The 11,275-nt window shown below is 42.6% G+C and overlaps 1 pseudogene; it reads right to left on the reverse strand.

The window, feature by feature from the left end:
* Positions 1 to 267: 267 nt before the first annotated feature.
* Positions 268 to 10,903, reverse strand: LOC471540 (sal-like protein 4; annotated as a pseudogene).
* Between the last annotated feature and the right edge of the window lie 372 nt (positions 10,904 to 11,275).

The following is an 11,275-nucleotide window of genomic DNA, read 5'->3' on the forward strand; positions in this document are numbered from 1 at the left end:
CCTGAACAATTGTGTGGATGGTGGTAAAGACTGCTGCAAGGACTCCCACAGCAGAGGAGCACCTGACACTGTCCTCTGACATTCTATAGTTCTTGTCCTATAGTATTTCAAGTAGACTGGGGCCAAGGGGGCCTGTGGTCATGATGTGAGTCTAAATATTTCATTGAACCTAAGAAGAAGGTGCCCTAGTAGGCACCACAGTATCCATGCACAAACTCTTCATCTAATTCACAAAATACTATATCTTATAAAGGCTACAGGTGTGTTTTCAACATTTAGGAAAGATAATTAAATAACTATATACTTTCTCCTGTACTTGTCCCTTCACCACAACACCTATGCTAAAAAAAAAAAAAATTAGTCATTATTAATGATGAATCATTTTTACCTTATACTGAGGCCCTTCCTGTCTATGCAGTCTACCCTCCCTCCCTCCATCAGCATCTGCTACCTACTAGATATCATCAGTCACACTGCTTTTCACACCATTCGTCCCTCTGGTCCACTTTAAATTCAAACAAATTTGGCTTTCTTTCTAGCCAGATACTATGATCATTTCTCACACCTTATTTCTAACTCTTCCTTTGTTCTCTCATCAAAATCTAGACTCTTTATGACCATGTTCTTAACTATTTGGTTCTCTTCCCACTCATTTTCTTTTCTGGGGAGAAAAAAATTCAAAATTCATTTACCAACAGACAGCATCAGCAGGTACAACTACAGGGGTTTCTCCACAGATTATACATTCACAAGACATTATTAGCTCAACATTGAGAAAGCCACTGGTGTGTTTTCTGTAACAATATCCACTTCACAGTGTGAATAGGTACTATTGTTGTATTCACTTACAATTCCAGAAGGAAAGGCACAACTTGCCCAAAAAAAGCAGGGGTGGAGGGAATCCTAAAGTCAAGTGCAACAACAAAAAGACGATACTTTGGCCAATAGTCTTGGATCCACATTTCAGTCAGGGCCTTCCACATAGAGGGAAAAACTTTTCTCCCAGAAGTTAGTCTTTCTTTCTTTCTCCTTTCTTGTTAAACCAAGAGCAATGTTTCATTTGCTCAATATTACATGCACAAAAGGAGATTGCAAAAAAAAAGACATCACAAAACCATCTTGAACGTTCAGCTCTTCCCACCAATACATCAACTCTTAGGTTTTAGACAGGGCCTGGGAATATTTTAGTGGTCTTAAAATAGGAAAACAGACCCTATGTCTATGAAAACTAAAAAATAAATGAGGTAGATCAATTAAAGCTTTCACACCCAGGACTTGCCTGTTCCAGCTTCATAGCCTTCATGAAATATTCTGCAAGAAAACCAAAAAATCTTCATAATTATTTGGCATAAGTCATAGAAGGAAATTCAACAAAAAAAAAATTAGTATGTGAACCTGTGATAGGAAACATGCCCTTCCATGAGTTTCTTCTCAAGAATGAAAACCCAGTTCTTCAATAAAGTAGGCACTGGCAAACTAAATTAAGTCATCTGAGATTCCCCGCTTAGGTGCCCACCTCTTCTGGAGTTCAGGAAGAGGAAGTCATCTAAGAAGTGTGAGGAAAACGTTGACACTCTCGGGGCTCCAACTGAACTGTATTTAAATAAGCAACAACACACGTATTGACTCCCTAAGGACTAGCATAAGTCCATTTGAAGGCATCCTACTTAAAGTTCTAAGGCTGAAGCAATTTTTCGATTTTACAACCTTAGTTTTTTGTAGTTTGTTTTTATTATTACATTCAAAAAAACAAACAATAAGATGAGGACAGGGTTGGGGCATATAAAACAGGTCCCTAAATAGATGACAGACCTGCATACAGTTACCATAGAAGTATACAGTACCCCTCTCCCCTCAGTTAGGCTATGTATTTGTCTTTTCCACTGTTGTTCAGTAAGTTCCAATGGTTCTACCTTGAAATAGTTAACAGTCTTCGGAAAAAGTCATTCTAGGTTGTACAAAGGCTCTATGTATACAGTTTGTCACAAGTAACAAAACTTCTTTCTGAAATTTAAAAAAAAATAGTGTGTATTTGTTTTGGTTTTTTTTTATTTTTCAATTTTTTGCAAAGCAATATAGCAACAATTGTGATTGTAGAACTTGCCTGAGGTTGTGATCACAACCATCGTAAACATCATTTGCATATCAGTAAGAAAAACAAAACAGGAGGGGATGAGTTCTTACAAAAAAAAGCGGATTCTAGAGATTTCACTCCATCTGCATTTCACCTTTCGTGCAAGTTCTTCTTTAGCTTAGCTGACTGCAATCTTGCTTTCTTCCAGGAAGTGAGGAAACTGGTTTTGGGAATGCTGTCAGTAGCACCTGGTTTTTCCACATCTGCACTGATACCTGATTGGGAGCCATCCATCTTGGAGTAGGTGAATCTGCTACTGCAGCATCACGGCATTGGCGAACTTCTTCTGGCAGATGGGGCAAGAATGCTGCGTCTTAATGGACGTGTTGGTTCAGTGAACCCCAAGGTGTGTCTTCAGGTTACCTTTGGTAGAAATGACTTGGCCACAGATCTCGCACTGGTATGATCTCTCCCCTTTGTGGATGCAGTAATGCATCTTGAGGGAGCTCTGGCAGCTTAAGACTTGGTCGCAAATGAGACATTCGTTGGGGTCGGTGGTCCCATTCCCTTGGAAGCCACCAGTCCTTTGGGAATTATGTTTGGTCCCACCCCAGGATGTATGGGTCCACCCTTACTTTCTGGAGAAGGCCCAGGCTGCAAGTTGCTTGGCCGGGGGCCACCCTTGATGTCCTTGGGGTTAGTCACCAAAGAGGGATTCTCAGGTAGCTCTACCAAGGGGGTTACAAGGACAGGTTTGCTGTCTAGAGAGAGACTTGATTCATCTATGCGGGGGGTACAGAGAGTGCATAGGGGATGCCATTGCCTGTGGCCACTTTGTCCTGGAGCTCGGCCAACAGCTGGGGGTTTACCTTCACCTAGGGATGTCAGCAAAAGTGCACCTTGAGGTCGTTCTTGGTGGTGAAACGATGACCACAGACAGAGCACACGAAGGGTCTCTCTCCAGTGTGGGAGCGGAAGTGGATCTGCTAGGAGCTATCAGTCCCGAAAACCTTGCTACAGCACTTACACTTGTGCTTGTAGAGGACGGCATCATCTTTGGATTTGACATCCACCACGGAGATGTCCGGTGGCTTCCCTTCCCCTTCCCTTGGTTGGGTCTAGCGCCACAGTGGAGAAAGGGCTCTGGAAGAGCAGCGAGCCCGGGGCCTGAGGATGTAAAGCACTGGGGAGGCGGAACATGACCTTTGGGAGCAGCCGGGTCCCATCCGGCTTTGGGACAAACGGCGTCAGCCCTGGGGACAGGGAGCTGGTGGCAGAAGGGATGCCGGCGTGAGGTAGCTTGGCTTGTTTCAAGGCGTCCAGAGACAGACCTTGGCTTCCAGCTTTCTGGCTGAGCAAAACCACAGCTGCAGAAACCTGCTGGGACATGTGGCTGCCCAAGGTCTTCAGGGTGTCGGCCCCGCCCCGCTGGAGTGCAGGCGCGAGAGGCTCATGTGTTCACCGGGATGCGGATCTGCTTGGTGAGCTGGGTCTGCTGTAACTGATTCTGCTGCTACAGACACAGTATCGGCTCGAGGATGCTGTTGGCGCCAGGCACAGGGGCAGGCAGGGCATCTGCGCTCCGCTGATTCACAGCCACCTTGGTGCCCCATAGTGCCTGCAAGGACACGTTAGTGTTGGCCACTTTGCCTTTGGGTAAATATCTTATGTACTCGGGGGTGGGTGACAGGGCCGTCTCTGTCTTTAGATACGGCCAGCTTCTCCTTCATGTCCCCTGAGCTGCTCCCATTCTCCCTGTGGCCATCCTCACTGCTTGGACTGGGTGGCTGGTGGCTCAGTACAGCTTCAGAGATGTCTTCTGAAGGCACTGGACCCTCGCCATCATTCATGATGAAGACGGGTGGATTTTTAGTGCAATTTTTCTTACGTTCCAAGAAGTCAAAGATGCTAAAGAACTTTTCTGATAGACTTGAATTTTCTCATAGACTTGCGTTTTCTCGCACCGAGCACCAAGCTCCCCCGCCGCCGACACCGCGGGGGCCACATCTACAAACTCCGGGGGGGTCGGCTGCTGCGGCTGCTGCTCGCCCTGGTCCGCCTCCGAAATGTTGTGCTGGGATTTCGCGTGCTTGGGCCTCGACATGGTGCGAGCAACCAGGCGCCAGGAGAGCCGCAGTTATTTGCTCTCGCTGCCACAAATTCCAGAGTTGGGAAATTTACACACCTTCCCAGCTCATTTTCATTCTGACTTATGTGGACACTCCCTCTATCCCCAGAAGAATACTTTTCTGTACTGCCAAAAATATACTGTGATTTGAGAATCTTTCTTTAACAAAATTCAAGTGTTTATTAGCTTTCCATCATTGTACAAATCTTCCTGTCTATGGCTACCTTACCGACTCCAAGCCCCCGCCGCAAATCAAAAGTATAAGTATTAGAAAAGTAAACCTATAAATATGACAAAGATGTAAAATGGCCAGTTTTGTCATAGGCCAGTTCTTAACATTGAAAATCCTTCTGCCAGTGTATTTTATTTTCTGCTATTCTCTTACATTTGTTTTTCACGAGGACCCATAAGAATACAGAAGAAGAAAACTTAGATCCAAAGGACTCTCAACCAACAGTGGTGTTGGGACACTATTTAGTTTTTTCTACGGCTGGAAAAGGAGAGCTCATGTGGATTTTCACAGCTTCCTTAAAAATGCAGGACTATGACTCCAAGCTCTCAAAATACCTGGAGGGAGAGCTGTGAGCATACTGGAGAATTCACTGAGAAATCTGGGCTCAAAGGAGAACAAATTATCGTTCCCTAAAAAGAATAGGAGTGGGCATCTGGGCACTGGTAGCTTTCTTTCTAAGAAAGAAATTGTTCTGCTTTTTGAGTAAGGCAAGACAGAGCCATAGGTGAAACTCTATACATACCACTAGGAATGAATTAAACATTTATATCAGATATGCTATATAGTGCATCTCTATAAATATATTTATTGATTATCCTAAATCATATTATTTTAAACAGTCAAGGGTTTTAGTTAACAAAGATAAGTTTTTTTAATTCTACATAGAATAAAAGACTAGAATTCCTTCTTAGGTAGTATCCCATTCCCACATGCCTTACAAGTTGGATCTTGGAAACCATGATGCTCTTACCACTCCTTTGCTGGTGCTGGAGACGATGGCAAGTGCAGATACTGAAAGGAAAATTTTAACTGTGAAGCATCAAAGTTGCCTGGATCTTCACAGCTCTGAAGCAGAATCTATTGTTGTTTTGTTTTTGCTTTGTTTGTTCTGTTTGACAACATTTAGACAAAGTTTAAGAAGACAAAAAGTAGACAAAAGACAAAGACTAACAAAGGAAATCCAGAAAGACCATCCAAAACAAAGACTCTCTAGTTCCAAGTCCTTTTTATTTCTATATAAACTCGAGGCATTCAGTCACTAGTCTTTTATATTTGTGTCTTCTTGACTTGAAATAAAATGTGTCATGCTAAGAATCCAATTACTTGACCAGAGACAAAATTTCATTAGTCACCAAAGAGCGATAAAATACTGCTGTGTTCAAGGAGGTTCAAACATGTTGTCATCATTGCAAACTCAGCAACAGTCTAGACTATGTAACCTCTTGTTATCAGAAATCAGTCAGGGAAACTCCTGGAAGAAATAAATCCCTCATATGGCTTCAGTCCCACCTCACCTCTCAACACCATCATGCTCTCCACTGCAATCATTAGTTTTATTTCAGTTCTTCAAATACCGCAAGACTTCTCTTATGTCCAGGTCTTTGAATATGCAGTTGCTTCTGGGTAGAATATTCTTCTACTTCTCACTTTACTCATTCCTCTTTCAGATCTCATATCAGTATCACTTCCCTTAGGGAGCCCTGCCTGGGTCCCTCTCACAGCATATCACCTAGCAGAGCACTACTGCATTAATAATTCATCACTTAATGTGTATAGGCCTTGCTGGACTCTGCATTTCATGGAAGAAGGGGCTGTCTCTATTACCACTCTATCCCTGAAACATAATACAATTCCTGACACTCAGGGTCACTCATAAAGATTTATTGAATAAATAAATTGACAGAACACTTAGATGTGCAACTAAGACATAATCTAACATCAAATTGATATAGGACAATTCTATATGGGCTGGTGGGGTCAAGAGTCAGCTAGTGACCACAAGCACAAAAACAGCTAAATTTCCACAAGTCCAAAAGCAAGGAAACTCTTTAGCCCTTGATGTCAAAAACCAAATATCAATTTGGAAAATTGTGCCACTAAATCAACCAAGAAAGTTGTTTAAAATGCAAGAAATGATCAACTATAACTCAATTTAAGAAAAGTCCAAGAAGTTGTGTGTGAAGCATTTTGGTTTGTTCTTGGTTCACTTTCTTTCTTTTTTTTTTTTTGAAACTGAGTCTCGCTCTGTCACCCAGGCTGGCTGGAGTGCAGTGGCGTGATCTCGACTTACTGCAACCTCCAACTCCAGGTTCAAGCAATTCTCCTGCCTCAGCCTCCCGAGTAGCTGGGATTACAGGCATGCGCCACCACGCCCAGCTAATTGTTTTGCATTTTTAGTAGAGACGGGTTTCACCATGTTGGCCAGATGGTCTCCATCTCTTGGCCTCATGATCTGCCCACCTCAGCCTCCCAAAGTGCTGGGATTATAGGCGTGAACCACCGCGCCCTACCTCTTGGTTCATTTTCAAAACACCATGTGGGAGTCTTGGCATATTGAAGCAAACATGATAGATTAAAAGTAGAAAAGGTGCATAAATATTAGATCAGAAAATAAAGGCAAGCAAGTCAAGCCTTTGGAAAAGCAATTTTCAGAAGGGCTAGAAGAGGACTCTAAGTGTTCAAAAGTGGCCTAAAAGTGACCTGGAACCGGAATAAAATAAAATAAAGGCAGCTTACTTTATTGATCATTCAGTACATGCTTTGCAAGGTGATAAACATTTTGTAAGCATTGCCTCTTTAGTCCTCAGAACCCCCTTGTAATAAGGTAGGCACCATTGTACTCTCACTTTATAAGCAAGGTAACTGAGGTTCTAAATGGTTAAGTGATTTTCCTAAGCTTATATAGATAGCGTGAAAACCCATATTCAAATCCATATTTCTTAAACTCACTGCACTGCAAATTACCCAAATCTAAAATTCCTGCATCCCATTTCTTCTAAATCCAAATCAACATCTGCCCCCTCAGTAACACTTACAACCACCCTGCATTGCTTTCCCAAGTGTTCTGGTGAAAACACTCAGGAAGAGTCAGTTCTCCAGAGCAGCCACAGAGCATTCCATAAAGAAACACAAAGAAGAGCTCCAAAATTTGGTGAGCCAGCTCTGTGGGCATAGCCTCCTGTTGAGGCTCAGAATGAGAATGCATTAGTAAAATATTTAGCTTTTTTTTAGTTCTGCACACATGTCATTGTGTGTGAGTGTGCTTCTATGTGTGTTTGTGTACATATATATGAGCCTAAATGCTCTGGAAGAATTCACACCAAACTCTAACAGTGGTGATTAATGGGAATGGGTATAGAATTAGAAGCAGGAATTAAGAAGAAATGTTTCTTTTTAGGCTTCATACTTCTATCATACTCATAATTTTTACTAGGCAATTAAGTCATATTTTAATTTTCTTAAAAGGCATCAAGCTCATGTTTCTGCTGGATAAGAGAATAATCTTATATTAATTGCAGCTATGACAGGTAGCTCTCTCCTCTTACCCACCTGCAGTGCTGCACAGCCTCCTGATACTTTTCCAGGGGATACTCCCTTCCTTATTGCTGCTGGAGCAATTTCAGCCTATTGCATTTTTTCCTTTCTTCATGTACTAACTTCTTCGATCATAGCCACTAAGACCCCATTTAATTTGGCTGCAATAAACATATTCTTAACTGCTCCCAGAATACTTCTGGGCACTATGATCTCTTTGGCCACAAAAATTTGACTCTAACTAGGGCTCAAAGATATTCTCCCTTCAAATAAGTGGCCCATACCAGTGATAGCAATGGGTTCTATCTAGTCCATTAAATTTCATGTCAACTCACCTGTAGGATTAAACCTGAAATTATCTTTAATTTGTCTGTCTTTCTCGTTTCCTAAATATCCAGATTCTGCTTCCCCACATTATCATTTTATTAAATACACAATTGACACATGAATATGCTCTTTATAAAAGAGGAAAATCACATAGAAGTATATCAAAAAGTAAGACCCTCCCTTGACTTTTTCTCTAATTGCAAAGTTTGTCACTAAAAATTGTTTGTGTGCATCCTTCCAAATATATTCCGATGTGTTTGTAACATAATTGCATAATATTGTTTTGTGACTTGCTTTTTTCATTCCTCCATTCCAAATATATTTCAGGTCCTTTCAAGTCAGCATATTTGGCTCTGCTTAATTTCTTTTCATGGTTTCATGGTATTTATGGTGTGACCGTATCGTAATTAATTTAAGCTCTACCGTACTGATGGAAATCTGGAACATTTCCACATTTAAACTCTTACAAACAAGGCTGCAATGAACACCCTAATACACAGCTCTACATACACATTTTTAGTTTTTCTCCAGAATAGTTCTTAAAAACAAAATTCTTATTTATTGTCAATTTTGATAAATATACCAAATTGCTACCTAAAAATGTGCCACTATTGTTTCATTCTCTAGCTTTATGGATATTTTTATATCTGAAGTAAGAAGATAACCCAAGAGTTCCTGCATTCCTTGTGGAATATTCTTCCTTTTCAAAATTACCTTAGCGCAATTCTCGTTCGGTCAACTTTATGATCAGGCTTTCAAGTTCCACTAAATTTTTCTGTAAAGCAAGAAAAGAATGAAGAACTGAAGTTCTTGCTTCCTTGGGCTTGCACTCACTGTGTGTTCCACCCTGTAAGAGAAGCAGCCAGCACCCTGGAACAGCAGACCTCTGACCTGGTGGGCACCAAGGTCGGGAGGGCCAGCCTCATCCTCTTTACCTAATGTCACGCTCAGGGCAGCCTGGACAAAGGGCTCTCTGGATCCCAGCTTGGCTCTCTGGATCCCACCTTGCCTGTGGACTTCAGGTGAGAGTGGCATCAAGGGTCTCAAGGAGCAAGACAGAGTGGGCTATGACGTCAGCCTGTCCCTATCGTCTATGCGAGCCTAGGGAAGTCACAGGCCCCTCCCTCATTGGTTGGTAATACGGGTTTCGCTACTGTAACTGCAGAGGCTTGCTATAAGGACTAGAGATAGTGTCTGAAGGGTCTAGCAGAGTACCTGGAGCAGGTTAAGTGTACAGTGGTTCAAAAAAGACAGGGGGACTTGTTTTCACTCATTTTCCATCAACCCCTTTAGGAACCTAGAATCCAGTGATTTCTCCTCTCCACTCCTCACCCCTCCCTACAACTCCTCTGTGAAAGCAAAGTTCACCCTGACATCAGTCATCACTTGGTGTGAATGTATTAGGGGCAAGGGGCTATGAAATCTGTGTCTCAGGAATGACTCAGGCCAGGGAACCTAAGCTCTCATCATCTTCTCCCAGCCACAGCCTCAGGCCTTGAACCCTTCACTGTCTTAAATTGTTCTCCTGTCAGACTGTTTTCCCCATCTTCCTATCATTCATTCATTCATCCAACGAATGCTTAGAGAGCATTTGCCCCGTGCCAGGTACCATGCAAAGCTTGGGGGATGCGGTGGAGACCCAGTGTCCACCCTGCCTTCAGGCGAGGGCAAGCATTCCCCTCTCCATTCTTTCGCACAAGCACATTTATGTGGCTGTGGTCTAGGATCTCTTTTCAACATGTTTCTCTCTGCTGCCTGCCACCGTCCCTAGCCAGGCTTCCCCCACCTCCCCTGCATATCCTGCCTCCTTCACATACAGTTGTCGTGCTGTGAAACTGTTAAAGGGCTTCTGCTAGCAAGCATCAAGGACACAGCCTTAATAATCATGTTCTTTAAATCAAATCAGCATCAAGGACATAGTATTGAAGAGCCTTATGCATTAGAATCACTTCCCTCGAGAAACTTTGCTGTTTGAAATCATATCAGGACCTGCAAAACCAAAATAAACCAGCTTTAACCTAAGACAGATGTAATGCTGAGTGTGTTAAAGCAGCTCTGTCTTGGTCTAGGAGTCCATCAGTTTCCTTGTCACCACTTCTGTTAATCAGAACCATCTGTGCTTCCCTAGTAACATGTATTAGCTCTGCTCAAGCATAGCTGGGGGAACTGTTCCCAAATGCAGGGCTCACTTGACTGGCAAGTTTAATAAATTAATGTTTGTTTTCCAGAACTCAGGTCTGTTATCTTATCAACAGTGCTTAATCTCAGTGTTTCCATGGACTGGAGTCCCTCAAGTCTTTCATGGTTGGATGACCAAGATGAAATAACTAGACTTGCTACTAAGAGATTTTTCAGGTGAGGGAAGGAGGACCCAGACAAAGAGATGAAAGGAGGTTGGTGAAGAGTCTCCACGCTAGACCTGAACATGATACAATTCTATTTCCAGTAAATGTGACCAACAATCCTGTCAAGCTCCCATCTCCTATGGGATGAGAAGCTCCTGAAATAATATCTTAGACTACTTCATAACTTTTCAGTCACATACTGTCATGAAGATAGATTTATTTCATTATTTAAGACTCAACCCAGTTCATTTTAAAACTGCAGGCTTGGCTAGAGATAGTGTCTGCAGTGGCTTACACCTGTGATCCCAGTACTTTGGGAGGTCAAGGCAAGTGGATCACTTGAGGTCAGGAGTCCAAGATCAGCCTGGCCAACATGGTGAAACCTGTCTCTACTAAAAATACAAAAAAATAGCTGGGCATCGTGGTGGGCACATGCAATCCCAGCTACTCAGGAAACTGAGGCAGGAGAATCACTTAAACCCGGGAGGTGGAGGCTGCAGTGAGCTGAGATGGCACCACTGCACTCCAGCCTGGGTGACAAAGTGAGACTCCATCTCAAAAAAAAAAAAAAACACTTCAGCCTTGTCTTTGAGTAAAAGCTGTGAGGGTGTATAGTGGAGGAAGTGTATAGTGGAGAGTGTGTAGTGAAGGAAGTATGTCTTATGAAGGGAGACATGGCATGTCCTTATCCCTCAACTGACTCAAGATCATGGCTTCATGCTCTCCCTCCTACTTCCATGGTCAGGAAAAAACTAAGGCCTGAATAGTTAAAATCAAGATCCTTGCTCTTTACCCGGTCTAAGTGCTTCTGGAATACATGCATGCTGTGAGAGGAAGGGGAAAGAGAGAGATTT

Source organism: Pan troglodytes, chromosome 4 (assembly GCF_028858775.2).
Source record: "Pan troglodytes isolate AG18354 chromosome 4, NHGRI_mPanTro3-v2.0_pri, whole genome shotgun sequence".
Taxonomy (NCBI): Eukaryota; Metazoa; Chordata; class Mammalia; order Primates; family Hominidae; genus Pan; species Pan troglodytes.